This window comes from Hippoglossus hippoglossus, chromosome 14 (assembly GCF_009819705.1).
Source record: "Hippoglossus hippoglossus isolate fHipHip1 chromosome 14, fHipHip1.pri, whole genome shotgun sequence".
Taxonomy (NCBI): Eukaryota; Metazoa; Chordata; class Actinopteri; order Pleuronectiformes; family Pleuronectidae; genus Hippoglossus; species Hippoglossus hippoglossus.
Window position 1 is genome coordinate 12,809,997 of NC_047164.1, and position 14,786 is coordinate 12,824,782.

Genomic DNA, 14,786 nt, shown 5'->3' on the forward strand with positions numbered 1-14,786 from the left:
CTTTAAGTAACTTTTTAGTTACTTTTGAACTTTTAGTTACTTTTTAGTTACTTTCGTACTTTAAGTTACTTTTGAGTTACTTTTGTACTTTAAGTTACTTTTGAGTTACTTTTGTACTTTTAGTTACTTTTTAGTTACTTTCGTACTTTAAGTTACTTTTGAGTTACTTTTGTACTTTAAGTTACTTTCGAGTTACTTTTGTACTTTTAGTTACTTTTTAGTTACTTTCGTAGTTTTAGTTACTTTTTAGTTACTTTTGTACTTTTAGTTACTTTTTAGTTACTTTCGTACTTTAAGTTACTTTTTAGTTACTTTCGTAGTTTTAGTTACTTTCGTAGTTTTAGTTACTTTCGTACTTTAAGTTACTTTTGTACTTTTAGTTACTTTCGTAGTTTTAGTTACTTTTGAACTTTTAGTTACTTTTTAGTTACTTTCGTACTTTAAGTTACTTTTTAGTTACTTTCGTAGTTTAAGTTACTTTTTAGTTACTTTTGAACTTTTAGTTACTTTTTAGTTACTTTCGTACTTTAAGTTACTTTTTAGTTACTTTCGTACTTTAAGTTACTTTTTAGTTACTTTCGTACTTTTAGTTACTTTTTAGTTACTTTCGTACTTTAAGTTACTTTTGTACTTTTAGTTACTTTTTAGTTACTTTCGTACTTTAAGTTACTTTTTAGTTACTTTTGAACTTTTAGTTACTTTTTAGTTACTTTCGTACTTTAAGTTACTTTTGAGTTACTTTTGAACTTTTAGTTACTTTTTAGTTACTTTCGTACCTTAAGTTACTTTTGAGTTACTTTTGTACTTTAAGTTACTTTTGAGTTACTTTTGTACTTTTAGTTTCTTTTTAGTTACTTTCGTAGTTTTAGTTACTTTTTAGTTACTTTTGTACTTTTAGTTACTTTTTAGTTACTTTCGTAGTTTTAGTTACTTTTTAGTTACTTTTGTACTTTTAGTTACTTTTTAGTTACTTTCGTACTTTAAGTTACTTTTTAGTTACTTTTGAACTTTTAGTTACTTTTTAGTTACTTTCGTACTTTAAGTTACTTTTTAGTTACTTTCGTACTTTTAGTTACTTTTTAGTTACTTTCGTACTTTAAGTTACTTTTTAGTTACTTTTGAACTTTTAGTTACTTTTTAGTTACTTTCGTACTTTAAGTTACTTTTGAGTTACTTTTGTACTTTAAGTTACTTTTGAGTTACTTTTGTACTTTTAGTTACTTCTTAGTTACTTTCGTAGTTTTAGTTACTTTTTAGTTACTTTTGTACTTTTAGCTACTTTTTAGTTACTTTCGTAGTGTTAGTTACTTTTTAGTTACTTTTGTACTTTTAGTTACTTTCGTACTTTAAGTTACTTTTTAGTTACTTTTGAACTTTTAGTTACTTTTTAGTTACTTTCGTACTTTAAATTACTTTTTAATTACTTTCGTAGTTTTAGTTACTTTTTAGTTACTTTTGTACTTTTAGTTACTTTTTAGTTACTTTCGTACTTTAAGTTACTTTTCAGTTACTTTTGTACCATCTTCAGGGGACCTAAATTCAAACGAAGGGTCAAGTTCAGTGTCCTGCTGTCCTCTATGATTTCCAATAATCTTATCAAGAATGACTTAGCAATTTAATATTTGCTGCAACGATTTTAACAGTGGGACATACTGAAAGGAGTGTTTTTTTTATGATCAAGTATGTAGGTAATTGGCTCCACAACACTGAATTTTTCCTTGTAATATTGTTTACGTTGATATGAAGTGCTAAGAGGACCACCTTTTTCAATTGCTCTACGAACTGGGTTAGATGAGCAAACCGCTGTGGTGATTTCAGTAACTACAGAGTCATCAACTTGGAGGTTATGACGCTCAAAGATCTCACTTACAAAACCTCTGGATAGTGGGACTGATGCAGAGCTTAGTAAGTAGTAAAGTTCTTGTAAAAATTCATCGATAGCTGTACCTGGCACATGCACTAAATACTCCAACTTTAACAAGGCTGCGGCAAGCTGCTGCTCAACAATAGTTGGGGGTGAGTTGTGTTGGCCTTTCCAATCTAGGGATGTACCAACAACTTCCTCTTCCACACACTCCTCGTCCTGGCAATCAGCAAACGAATCATGTAATGATGGTGATGCTAATATAGTTGTTATCACAATACCAGGTATAAAATCTGTTAGATTGTGAGGTGTGTGTCAGCGACTCTTATGAGACTTAAAGGTTCCATAAATACTGGTTTGAAAACTACAACCAACAAACATGCAAGAGACATTTTCATTTCTCCTCAGATGTGTGTTGATATGAACAAAGTACTCCCTTTCAGTAGATAAATTCTTGCATTTACAAACGTGACAGCTGAAAGTAGATAATTCTTTTTGAGTCTGACTAACTTGTGTGGACTGCACTCTACTCTGATGTACAATTAAAGCATTCCAAGTCTTAAATGTGCATGGACAATTTGAATATGTACAAGGATAGCGAATGGTGCGCCCAAAATGTGGATGTTTGAGCTTATAATGGTTAAGTAGTGCAGACCTACTTGCAACAGCAACTGAACACCCCTTACACTGCCACATTCACTGGAGAGAGGGGCAACAAATTAAACACACATACACATTATCTCATTAATTTGACCTAATAAATCAGAAAACATGTATACTCCTGCAATGTTAGCAGACAGATTAATATTCAGAAATTGACAGCAACATTGTCATACCAAGGTATTTTGAATGTCTTCAAAATCAAGTTTACATACTGTAGGTCCATTCAATCAATAAAAGCATTTGAATACTCACCATTTACTACAGAGCCTGTGGGACAATGCTTAAAGGAACCGTCAACCGTCTCTGCACCAATTACCTATCAAGGAAAAATATATTTTAAATTATTTTATTATTCACACTGGGGCTTCACAAAGATGCGATAACGTTGTTAATATCTCGATGACGATATGACTTGCAATAAATAAGCATCAACAGACCCTGAATACTGACGCAGAGATCACGGAGCGCTCCACAGCCGGGAGAAGGCGCACAGCCCGGCCACAGCGACACCAAGTCCGCGGTAGACACCAGGGAGCCATACACAGCTCCACTAAGTCCACTTACAGTGTTAATTTGGAGTCTTCCATACATGTTTGGACCGTGACAATTTTTTTAATTTTTAATTTTTAAGTTTTTAGCGGCTCTGCTCCTCTGTTTCTCTGTCATTCACGCTGTGCGCTGCGCCAACAGCGTCAAACCAAACGGAGCGACACCATCTCCTCCGGCTCTACATACATTTACTAAGTTTATAAAGTCTGTTGTTTGTACTAACAAGCTGTATGCATGTTCACACTATAAAAACACACATATATATATATATACTTATGCACATATTTCGAGAAATATTAACGCACATATATGACAGTCACGGTATTAGCCTAGCTAACGCCAGTAAATGCTAACGTTAGCTAACCTTAGAACACTCGATGTTAACAGATTAACATGGATTCATACATGTTGCTCAACATTACTGGCAAATAAAAGCATCAGCTTCGTGAAAACAATTAGTCTACAGTGACTAACTCCAACTATGACCAACATTTGGTAAGATTTAATAACTTTTACCTTGTAGAGAGATCCTCAGATCCACGTCAAATCGCCCGACACAGGTGAAAAGATGGCGGACCCTTGCTGCTTTCAGTGGGTGGAGTTTCAGAGAAACATAACTATTTCCCTAATTCATAACATGACTAAGTCTTATATATTTGACATCCCTCAAGATTAAATGAGTTCTACATGATTAATATATGTTCAGATGAGGAACATAAATTAATCATGTCTTATACACTAAATAATTATTTGTAAATTGAAAAACCCCACTTTTCCTCTTTTTTCAGTGTAGGTCAGTAGTTCGGAGCCGGTTGGATAATGCAGAGTGGATTTACAAAGTACTTCCTGTTTCATGGCGAATCAGTAGGTGGCGCTATGACACTGAGGAAATATTCGTACTTTAAGTTACTTTTTAGTTACTTTTGTACTTTAAGTTACTTTTTAGTTACTTTCGTACTTTAAGTTACTTTTTAGTTACTTTCGTACTTTTAGTTACTTTTTAGTTACTTTCGTACTTTAAGTAACTTTTGAGTTACTTTTGAACTTTTAGTTACTTTTTAGTTACTTTCGTACTTTAAGTTACTTTTGAGTTACTTTTGTACTTTAAGTTACTTTTGAGTTACTTTTGTACTTTTAGTTACTTTTTAGTTACTTTCGTAGTGTTAGTTACTTTTTAGTTACTTTTGTACTTTTAGTTACTTTTTAGTTACTTTCGTACTTTAAGTTACTTTTTAGTTACTTTTGAACTTTTAGTTACTTTTTAGTTACTTTCGTAGTTTTAGTAACTTTTTAGTTACTTTTGTACTTTTAGTTACTTTTCAGTTACTTTTGTACCATCTTCAGGGGACCTAAATTCAAACGAAGGGTCAAGTTCAGTGTCCTGCTGTCCTCTATGATTTTCAATAATCTTATCAAGAATGACTTAGCAATTTAATATTTGCTGCAACGATTTTAACAGTGGGACATACTGAAAGGAGTGTTTTTTTTATGATCAAGTATGTAGGTAATTGGCTCCACAACACTGAATTTTTCCTTGTAATATTGTTTACGTTGATATGAAGTGCTAAGAGGACCACCTTTTTCAATTGCTCTACGAACTGGGTTAGATGAGCAAACCGCTGTGGTGATTTCAGTAACTACAGAGTCATCAACTTGGAGGTTATGACGCTCAAAGATCTCACTTACAAAACCTCTGGATAGTGGGACTGATGCAGAGCTTAGTAAGTAGTAAAGTTCTTGTAAAAATTCATCGATAGCTGTACCTGGCACATGCACTAAATACTCCAACTTTAACAAGGCTGCGGCAAGCTGCTGCTCAACAATAGTTGGGGGTGAGTTGTGTTGGCCTTTCCAATCTAGGGATGTACCAACAACTTCCTCTTCCACACACTCCTCGTCCTGGCAATCAGCAAACGAATCATGTAATGATGGTGATGCTAATATAGTTGTTATCACAATACCAGGTATAAAATCTGTTAGATTGTGAGGTGTGTGTCAGCGACTCTTATGAGACTTAAAGGTTCCATAAATACTGGTTTGAAAACTACAACCAACAAACATGCAAGAGACATTTTCATTTCTCCTCAGATGTGTGTTGATATGAACAAAGTACTCCCTTTCAGTAGATAAATTCTTGCATTTACAAACGTGACAGCTGAAAGTAGATAATTCTTTTTGAGTCTGACTAACTTGTGTGGTCTGCACTCTACTCTGATGTACAATTAAAGTCTTAAATGTGCATGGACAATTTGAATATGTACAAGGATAGCGAATGGTGCGCCCAAAATGTGGATGTTTGAGCTTATAATGGTTAAGTAGTGCAGACCTACTTGCAACAGCAACTGAACACCCCTTACACTGCCACATTCACTGGAGAGAGGGGCAACAAATTAAACACACATACACATTATCTCATTAATTTGACCTAATAAATCAGAAAACATGTATACTCCTGCAATGTTAGCAGACAGATTAATATTCAGAAATTGACAGCAACATTGTCATACCAAGGTATTTTGAATGTCTTCAAAATCAAGTTTACATACTGTAGGTCCATTCAATCAATAAAAGCATTTGAATACTCACCATTTACTACAGAGCCTGTGGGACAATGCTTAAAGGAACCGTCAACCGTCTCTGCACCAATTACCTATCAAGGAAAAATATATTTTAAATTATTTTATTATTCACACTGGGGCTTCACAAAGATGCGATAACGTTGTTAATATCTCGATGACGATATGACTTGCAATAAATAAGCATCAACAGACCCTGAATACTGACGCAGAGATCACGGAGCGCTCCACAGCCGGGAGAAGGCGCACAGCCCGGGCCACAGCGACACCAAGTCCGCGGTAGACACCAGGGAGCCATACACAGCTCCACTAAGTCCACTTACAGTGTTAATTTGGAGTCTTCCATACATGTTTGGACCGTGACAATTTTTTTTAATTTTTAATTTTTAAGTTTTTAGCGGCTCTGCTCCTCTGTTTCTCTGTCATTCGCGCTGTGCGCTGCGCCAACAGCGTCAAACCAAACGGAGCGACACCATCTCCTCCGGCTCTACATACATTTACTAAGTTTATAAAGTCTGTTGTTTGTACTAACAAGCTGTATGCATGTTCACACTATAAAAACACACATATATATACTTATGCACATATTTCGAGAAATATTAACGCACATATATGACAGTCACGGTATTAGCCTAGCTAACGCCAGTAAATGCTAACGTTAGCTAACCTTAGAACACTCGATGTTAACAGATTAACATGGATTCATACATGTTGCTCAACATTACTGGCAAATAAAAGCATCAGCTTCGTGAAAACAATTAGTCTACAGTGACTAACTCCAACTATGACCAACATTTGGTAAGATTTAATAACTTTTACCTTGTAGAGAGATCCTCAGATCCACGTCAAATCGCCCGACACAGGTGAAAAGATGGCGGACCCTTGCTGCTTTCAGTGGGTGGAGTTTCAGAGAAACATAACTATTTCCCTAATTCATAACATGACTAAGTCTTATATATTTGACATCCCTCAAGATTAAATGAGTTCTACATGATTAATATATGTTCAGATGAGGAACATAAATTAATCATGTCTTATACACTAAATAATTATTTGTAAATTGAAAAACCCCACTTTTCCTCTTTTTTCAGTGTAGGTCAGTAGTTCGGAGCCGGTTGGATAATGCAGAGTGGATTTACAAAGTACTTCCTGTTTCATGGCGAATCAGTAGGTGGCGCTATGACACTGAGGAAATATTCGTACTTTAAGTTACTTTTTAGTTACTTTTGTACTTTAAGTTACTTTTGAGTTACTTTTGTACTTTAACTTACTTTTTAGTTACTTTCGTACTTTAAGTTACTTTTTAGTTACTTTCGTACTTTAAGTAACTTTTGAGTTACTTTTGAACTTTTAGTTACTTTTTAGTTACTTTCGTACTTTAAGTTACTTTTTAGTTACTTTTGTACTTTTAGTTACTTCTTAGTTACTTTCGTAGTTTTAGTTACTTTTTAGTTACTTTTGTACTTTTAGTTACTTTTTAGTTACTTTCGTAGTGTTAGTTACTTTTTAGTTACTTTTGTACTTTTAGTTACTTTCGTACTTTAAGTTACTTTTTAGTTACTTTTGTACTTTTAGTTACTTTTTAGTTACTTTCGTACTTTTAGTTACTTTTTAGTTACTTTTGAACTTTTAGTTACTTTTGAGTTACTTTCGTACTTTAAGTTACTTTTGAGTTACTTTTGTACTTTAAGTTACTTTTGAGTTACTTTTGTACTTTTAGTTACTTTTGTACTTTTAGTTACTTTTTAGTTACTTTCGTAGTTTTAGTAACTTTTTAGTTACTTTTGTACTTTTAGTTACTTTTTAGTTACTTTCGTACTTTAAGTTACTTTTTAGTTACTTTTGAACTTTTAGTTACTTTTTAGTTACTTTCGTACTTTAAGTTACTTTTTAGTTACTTTCGCAGTTTATGTTACTTTTTAGTTACTTTTGTACTTTTAGTTACTTTTTAGTTACTTTCGTACTTTAAGTTACTTTTCAGTTACTTTTGAACTTTTAGTTACTTTTTAGTTACTTTCGTACTTTAAGTTACTTTTTAGTTACTTTCGTACTTTAAGTTACTTTTTAGTTACTTTCGTACTTTTAGTTACTTTTTAGTTACTTTCGTACTTTAAGTTACTTTTGTACTTTTAGTTACTTTTTAGTTACTTTCGTACTTTAAGTTACTTTTTAGTTACTTTTGAACTTTTAGTTACTTTTTAGTTACTTTCGTACTTTAAGTTACTTTTTAGTTACTTTTGAACTTTTAGTTACTTTTTAGTTACTTTCGTACTTTAAGTTACTTTTGAGTTACTTTTGTACTTTAAGTTACTTTTGAGTTACTTTTGTACTTTTAGTTACTTCTTAGTTACTTTCGTAGTTTTAGTTACTTTTTAGTTACTTTTGTACTTTTAGTTACTTTTTATTTACTTTCGTACTTTAAGTAACTTTTGAGTTACTTTTGAACTTTTAGTTACTTTTTAGTTACTTTCGTACTTTAAGTTACTTTTGAGTTACTTTTGTACTTTTAGTTACTTCTTAGTTACTTTCGTAGTTTTAGTTACTTTTTAGTTACTTTTGTACTTTTAGTTACTTTTTAGTTACTTTCGTAGTGTTAGTTACTTTTTAGTTACTTTTGTACTTTTAGTTACTTTTTAGTTACTTTCGTACTTTAAGTTACTTTTTAGTTACTTTTGAACTTTTAGTTACTTTTTAGTTACTTTCGTACTTTAAATTACTTTTTAATTACTTTCGTAGTTTTAGTTACTTTTGAGTTACTTTTGTACTTTTAGTTACTTTTTAGTTACTTTCGTAGTGTTAGTTACTTTTTAGTTACTTTTGTACTTTTAGTTACTTTTTAGTTACTTTCGTACTTTAAGTTACTTTTTAGTTACTTTTGAACTTTTAGTTACTTTTTAGTTACTTTCGTAGTTTTAGTTACTTTTTAGTTACTTTTGTACTTTTAGTTACTTTTCAGTTACTTTTGTACCATCTTCAGGGGACCTAAATTCAAACGAAGGGTCAAGTTCAGTGTCCTGCTGTCCTCTATGATTTTCAATAATCTTATCAAGAATGACTTAGCAATTTAATATTTGCTGCAACGATTTTAACAGTGGGACATACTGAAAGGAGTGTTTTTTTTATGATCAAGTATGTAGGTAATTGGCTCCACAACACTGAATTTTTCCTTGTAATATTGTTTACGTTGATATGAAGTGCTAAGAGGACCACCTTTTTCAATTGCTCTACGAACTGGGTTAGATGAGCAAACCGCTGTGGTGATTTCAGTAACTACAGAGTCATCCACTTGGAGGTTATGACGCTCAAAGATCTCACTTACAAAACCTCTGGATAGTGGGACTGATGCAGAGCTTAGTAAGTAGTAAAGTTCTTGTAAAAATTCATCGATAGCTGTACCTGCCACATGCACTAAATACTCCAACTTTAACAAGGCTGCGGCAAGCTGCTGCTCAACAATAGTTGGGGGTGAGTTGTGTTGGCCTTTCCAATCTAGGGATGTACCAACAACTTCCTCTTCCACACACTCCTCGTCCTGGCAATCAGCAAACGAATCATGTAATGATGGTGATGCTAATATAGTTGTTATCACAATACCAGGTATAAAATCTGTTAGATTGTGAGGTGTGTGTCAGCGACTCTTATGAGACTTAAAGGTTCCATAAATACTGGTTTGAAAACTACAACCAACAAACATGCAAGAGACATTTTCATTTCTCCTCAGATGTGTGTTGATATGAACAAAGTACTCCCTTTCATTAGATAAATTCTTGCATTTACAAACGTGACAGCTGAAAGTAGATAATTCTTTTTGAGTCTGACTAACTTGTGTGGACTGCACTCTACTTTGATGTACAATTAAAGCATTCCAAGTCTTAAATGTGCATGGACAATTTGAATATGTACAAGGATAGCGAATGGTGCGCCCAAAATGTGGATGTTTGAGCTTATAATGGTTAAGTAGTGCAGACCTACTTGCAACAGCAACTGAACACCCCTTACACTGCCACATTCACTGGAGAGAGGGGCAACAAATTAAACACACATACACATTATCTCATTAATTTGACCTAATAAATCAGAAAACATGTATACTCCTGCAATGTTAGCAGACAGATTAATATTCAGAAATTGACAGCAACATTGTCATACCAAGGTATTTTGAATGTCTTCAAAATCAAGTTTACATACTGTAGGTCCATTCAATCAATAAAAGCATTTGAATACTCACCATTTACTACAGAGCCTGTGGGACAATGCTTAAAGGAACCGTCAACCGTCTGCACCAATTACCTATCAAGGAAAAATATATTTTAAATTATTTTATTATTCACACTGGGGCTTCACAAAGATGCGATAACGTTGTTAATATCTCGATGACGATATGACTTGCAATAAATAAGCATCAACAGACCCTGAATACTGACGCAGAGATCACGGAGCGCTCCACAGCCGGGAGAAGGCGCACAGCCCGGCCACAGCGACACCAAGTCCGCGGTAGACACCAGGGAGCCATACACAGCTCCACTAAGTCCACTTACAGTGTTAATTTGGAGTCTTCCATACATGTTTGGACCGTGACAATTTTTTTTAATTTTTAATTTTTAAGTTTTTAGCGGCTCTGCTCCTCTGTTTCTCTGTCATTCACGCTGTGCGCTGCGCCAACAGCGTCAAACCAAACGGAGCGACACCATCTCCTCCGGCTCTACATACATTTACTAAGTTTATAAAGTCTGTTGTTTGTACTAACAAGCTGTATGCATGTTCACACTATAAAAACACACATATATATATATATACTTATGCACATATTTCGAGAAATATTAACGCACATATATGACAGTCACGGTATTAGCCTAGCTAACACCAGTAAATGCTAACGTTAGCTAACCTTAGAACACTCGATGTTAACAGATTAACATGGATTCATACATGTTGCTCAACATTACTGGCAAATAAAAGCATCAGCTTCGTGAAAACAATTAGTCTACAGTGACTAACTCCAACTATGACCAACATTTGGTAAGATTTAATAACTTTTACCTTGTAGAGAGATCCTCAGATCCACGTCAAATCGCCCGACACAGGTGAAAAGATGGCGGACCCTTGCTGCTTTCAGTGGGTGGAGTTTCAGAGAAACATAACTATTTCCCTAATTCATAACATGACTAAGTCTTATATATTTGACATCCCTCAAGATTAAATGAGTTCTACATGATTAATATATGTTCAGATGAGGAACATAAATTAATCATGTCTTATACACTAAATAATTATTTGTAAATTGAAAAACCCCACTTTTCCTCTTTTTTCAGTGTAGGTCAGTAGTTCGGAGCCGGTTGGATAATGCAGAGTGGATTTACAAAGTACTTCCTGTTTCATGGCGAATCAGTAGGTGGCGCTATGACACTGAGGAAATATTCGTACTTTAAGTTACTTTTTAGTTACTTTTGTACTTTAAGTTACTTTTGAGTTACTTTTGTACTTTAACTTACTTTTTAGTTACTTTCGTAATTTAAGTTACTTTTTAGTTACTTTCGTACTTTAAGTAACTTTTGAGTTACTTTTGAACTTTTAGTTACTTTTTAGTTACTTTCGTACTTTAAGTTACTTTTGAGTTACTTTTGTACTTTTAGTTACTTCTTAGTTACTTTCGTAGTTTTAGTTACTTTTTAGTTACTTTTGTACTTTTAGTTACTTTTTAGTTACTTTCGTAGTGTTAGTTACTTTTTAGTTACTTTTGTACTTTTAGTTACTTTTTAGTTACTTTCGTACTTTAAGTTACTTTTTAGTTACTTTTGTACTTTTAGTTACTTTTTAGTTACTTTCGTACTTTTAGTTACTTTTTAGTTACTTTTGAACTTTTAGTTACTTTTGAGTTACTTTCGTACTTTAAGTTACTTTTGAGTTACTTTTGTACTTTTAGTTACTTTTGTACTTTTAGTTACTTTTTAGTTACTTTCGTAGTTTTAGTAACTTTTTAGTTACTTTTGTACTTTTAGTTACTTTTTAGTTACTTTCGTACTTTAAGTTACTTTTTAGTTACTTTTGAACTTTTAGTTACTTTTTAGTTACTTTCGTACTTTAAGTTACTTTTTAGTTACTTTCGCAGTTTAAGTTACTTTTTAGTTACTTTTGTACTTTTAGTTACTTTTTAGTTACTTTCGTACTTTAAGTTACTTTTCAGTTACTTTTGAACTTTTAGTTACTTTTTAGTTACTTTCGTACTTTAAGTTACTTTTTAGTTACTTTCGTAGTTTAAGTTACTTTTTAGTTACTTTTGAACTTTTAGTTACTTTTTAGTTACTTTCGTACTTTAAGTTACTTTTTAGTTACTTTCGTACTTTAAGTTACTTTTTAGTTATTTTCGTACTTTTAGTTACTTTTTAGTTACTTTCGTACTTTAAGTTACTTTTGTACTTTTAGTTACTTTTTAGTTACTTTCGTACTTTAAGTTACTTTTTAGTTACTTTTGAACTTTTAGTTACTTTTTAGTTACTTTCGTACTTTAAGTTACTTTTTAGTTACTTTTGAACTTTTAGTTACTTTTTAGTTACTTTCGTACTTTAAGTTACTTTTGAGTTACTTTTGTACTTTAAGTTACTTTTTAGTTACTTTCGTACTTTAAGTTACTTTTTAGTTACTTTTGAACTTTTAGTTACTTTTTAGTTACTTTCGTACTTTAAGTTACTTTTGAGTTACTTTTGTACTTTAAGTTACTTTTGAGTTACTTTTGTACTTTTAGTTACTTCTTAGTTACTTTCGTAGTTTTAGTTACTTTTTAGTTACTTTTGTACTTTTAGTTACTTTTTATTTACTTTCGTACTTTAAGTAACTTTTGAGTTACTTTTGAACTTTTAGTTACTTTTTAGTTACTTTCGTACTTTAAGTTACTTTTGAGTTACTTTTGTACTTTTAGTTACTTCTTAGTTACTTTCGTAGTTTTAGTTACTTTTTAGTTACTTTTGTACTTTTAGTTACTTTTTAGTTACTTTCGTAGTGTTAGTTACTTTTTAGTTACTTTTGTACTTTTAGTTACTTTTTAGTTACTTTCGTACTTTAAGTTACTTTTTAGTTACTTTTGAACTTTTAGTTACTTTTTAGTTACTTTCGTACTTTAAATTACTTTTTAATTACTTTCGTAGTTTTAGTTACTTTTGAGTTACTTTTGTACTTTTAGTTACTCTTTAGTTACTTTCGTAGTGTTAGTTACTTTTTAGTTACTTTTGTACTTTTAGTTACTTTTTAGTTACTTTCGTACTTTAAGTTACTTTTTAGTTACTTTTGAACTTTTAGTTACTTTTTAGTTACTTTCGTAGTTTTAGTTACTTTTTAGTTACTTTTGTACTTTTAGTTACTTTTCAGTTACTTTTGTACCATCTTCAGGGGACCTAAATTCAAACGAAGGGTCAAGTTCAGTGTCCTGCTGTCCTCTATGATTTTCAATAATCTTATCAAGAATGACTTAGCAATTTAATATTTGCTGCAACGATTTTAACAGTGGGACATACTGAAAGGAGTGTTTTTTTTATGATCAAGTATGTAGGTAATTGGCTCCACAACACTGAATTTTTCCTTGTAATATTGTTTACGTTGATATGAAGTGCTAAGAGGACCACCTTTTTCAATTGCTCTACGAACTGGGTTAGATGAGCAAACCGCTGTGGTGATTTCAGTAACTACAGAGTCATCCACTTGGAGGTTATGACGCTCAAAGATCTCACTTACAAAACCTCTGGATAGTGGGACTGATGCAGAGCTTAGTAAGTAGTAAAGTTCTTGTAAAAATTCATCGATAGCTGTACCTGGCACATGCACTAAATACTCCAACTTTAACAAGGCTGCGGCAAGCTGCTGCTCAACAATAGTTGGGGGTGAGTTGTGTTGGCCTTTCCAATCTAGGGATGTACCAACAACTTCCTCTTCCACACACTCCTCGTCCTGGCAATCAGCAAACGAATCATGTAATGATGGTGATGCTAATATAGTTGTTATCACAATACCAGGTATAAAATCTGTTAGATTGTGAGGTGTGTGTCAGCGACTCTTATGAGACTTAAAGGTTCCATAAATACTGGTTTGAAAACTACAACCAACAAACATGCAAGAGACATTTTCATTTCTCCTCAGATGTGTGTTGATATGAACAAAGTACTCCCTTTCATTAGATAAATTCTTGCATTTACAAACGTGACAGCTGAAAGTAGATAATTCTTTTTGAGTCTGACTAACTTGTGTGGACTGCACTCTACTCTGATGTACAATTAAAGTCTTAAATGTGCATGGACAATTTGAATATGTACAAGGATAGCGAATGGTGCGCCCAAAATGTGGATGTTTGAGCTTATAATGGTTAAGTAGTGCAGACCTACTTGCAACAGCAACTGAACACCCCTTACACTGCCACATTCACTGGAGAGAGGGGCAACAAATTAAACACACATACACATTATCTCATTAATTTGACCTAATAAATCAGAAAACATGTATACTCCTGCAATGTTAGCAGACAGATTAATATTCAGAAATTGACAGCAACATTGTCATACCAAGGTATTTTGAATGTCTTCAAAATCAAGTTTACATACTGTAGGTCCATTCAATCAATAAAAGCATTTGAATACTCACCATTTACTACAGAGCCTGTGGGACAATGCTTAAAGGAACCGTCAACCGTCTGCACCAATTACCTATCAAGGAAAAATATATTTTAAATTATTTTATTATTCACACTGGGGCTTCACAAAGATGCGATAACGTTGTTAATATCTCGATGACGATATGACTTGCAATAAATAAGCATCAACAGACCCTGAATACTGACGCAGAGATCACGGAGCGCTCCACAGCCGGGAGAAGGCGCACAGCCCGGCCACAGCGACACCAAGTCCGCGGTAGACACCAGGGAGCCATACACAGCTCCACTAAGTCCACTTACAGTGTTAATTTGGAGTCTTCCATACATGTTTGGACCGTGACAATTTTTTTTAATTTTTAATTTTTAAGTTTTTAGCGGCTCTGCTCCTCTGTTTCTCTGTCATTCACGCTGTGCGCTGCGCCAACAGCGTCAAACCAAACGGAGCGACACCATCTCCTCCGGCTCTACATACATTTACTAAGTTTATAAAGTCTGTTGT

At 33.1% G+C, this 14,786-nt stretch overlaps 2 long non-coding RNA genes across 2 annotated transcripts; both read right to left on the minus strand.

The window, feature by feature from the left end:
• Positions 1-2,466: 2,466 nt before the first annotated feature.
• Positions 2,467-3,864, minus strand: LOC117774472. Its single transcript, XR_004616088.1, has 3 exons — positions 3,593-3,864; positions 2,780-2,843; positions 2,467-2,563 (listed from the first exon to the last, which is right to left on the minus strand). It is a non-coding gene; the product is annotated as an uncharacterized LOC117774472 (long non-coding RNA).
• Positions 3,865-5,349: 1,485 nt separating this feature from the next.
• LOC117774484 lies at positions 5,350-6,743 on the minus strand. Its single transcript, XR_004616090.1, has 3 exons — positions 6,472-6,743; positions 5,663-5,726; positions 5,350-5,446 (listed from the first exon to the last, which is right to left on the minus strand). It is a non-coding gene; the product is annotated as an uncharacterized LOC117774484 (long non-coding RNA).
• Between the last annotated feature and the right edge of the window lie 8,043 nt (positions 6,744-14,786).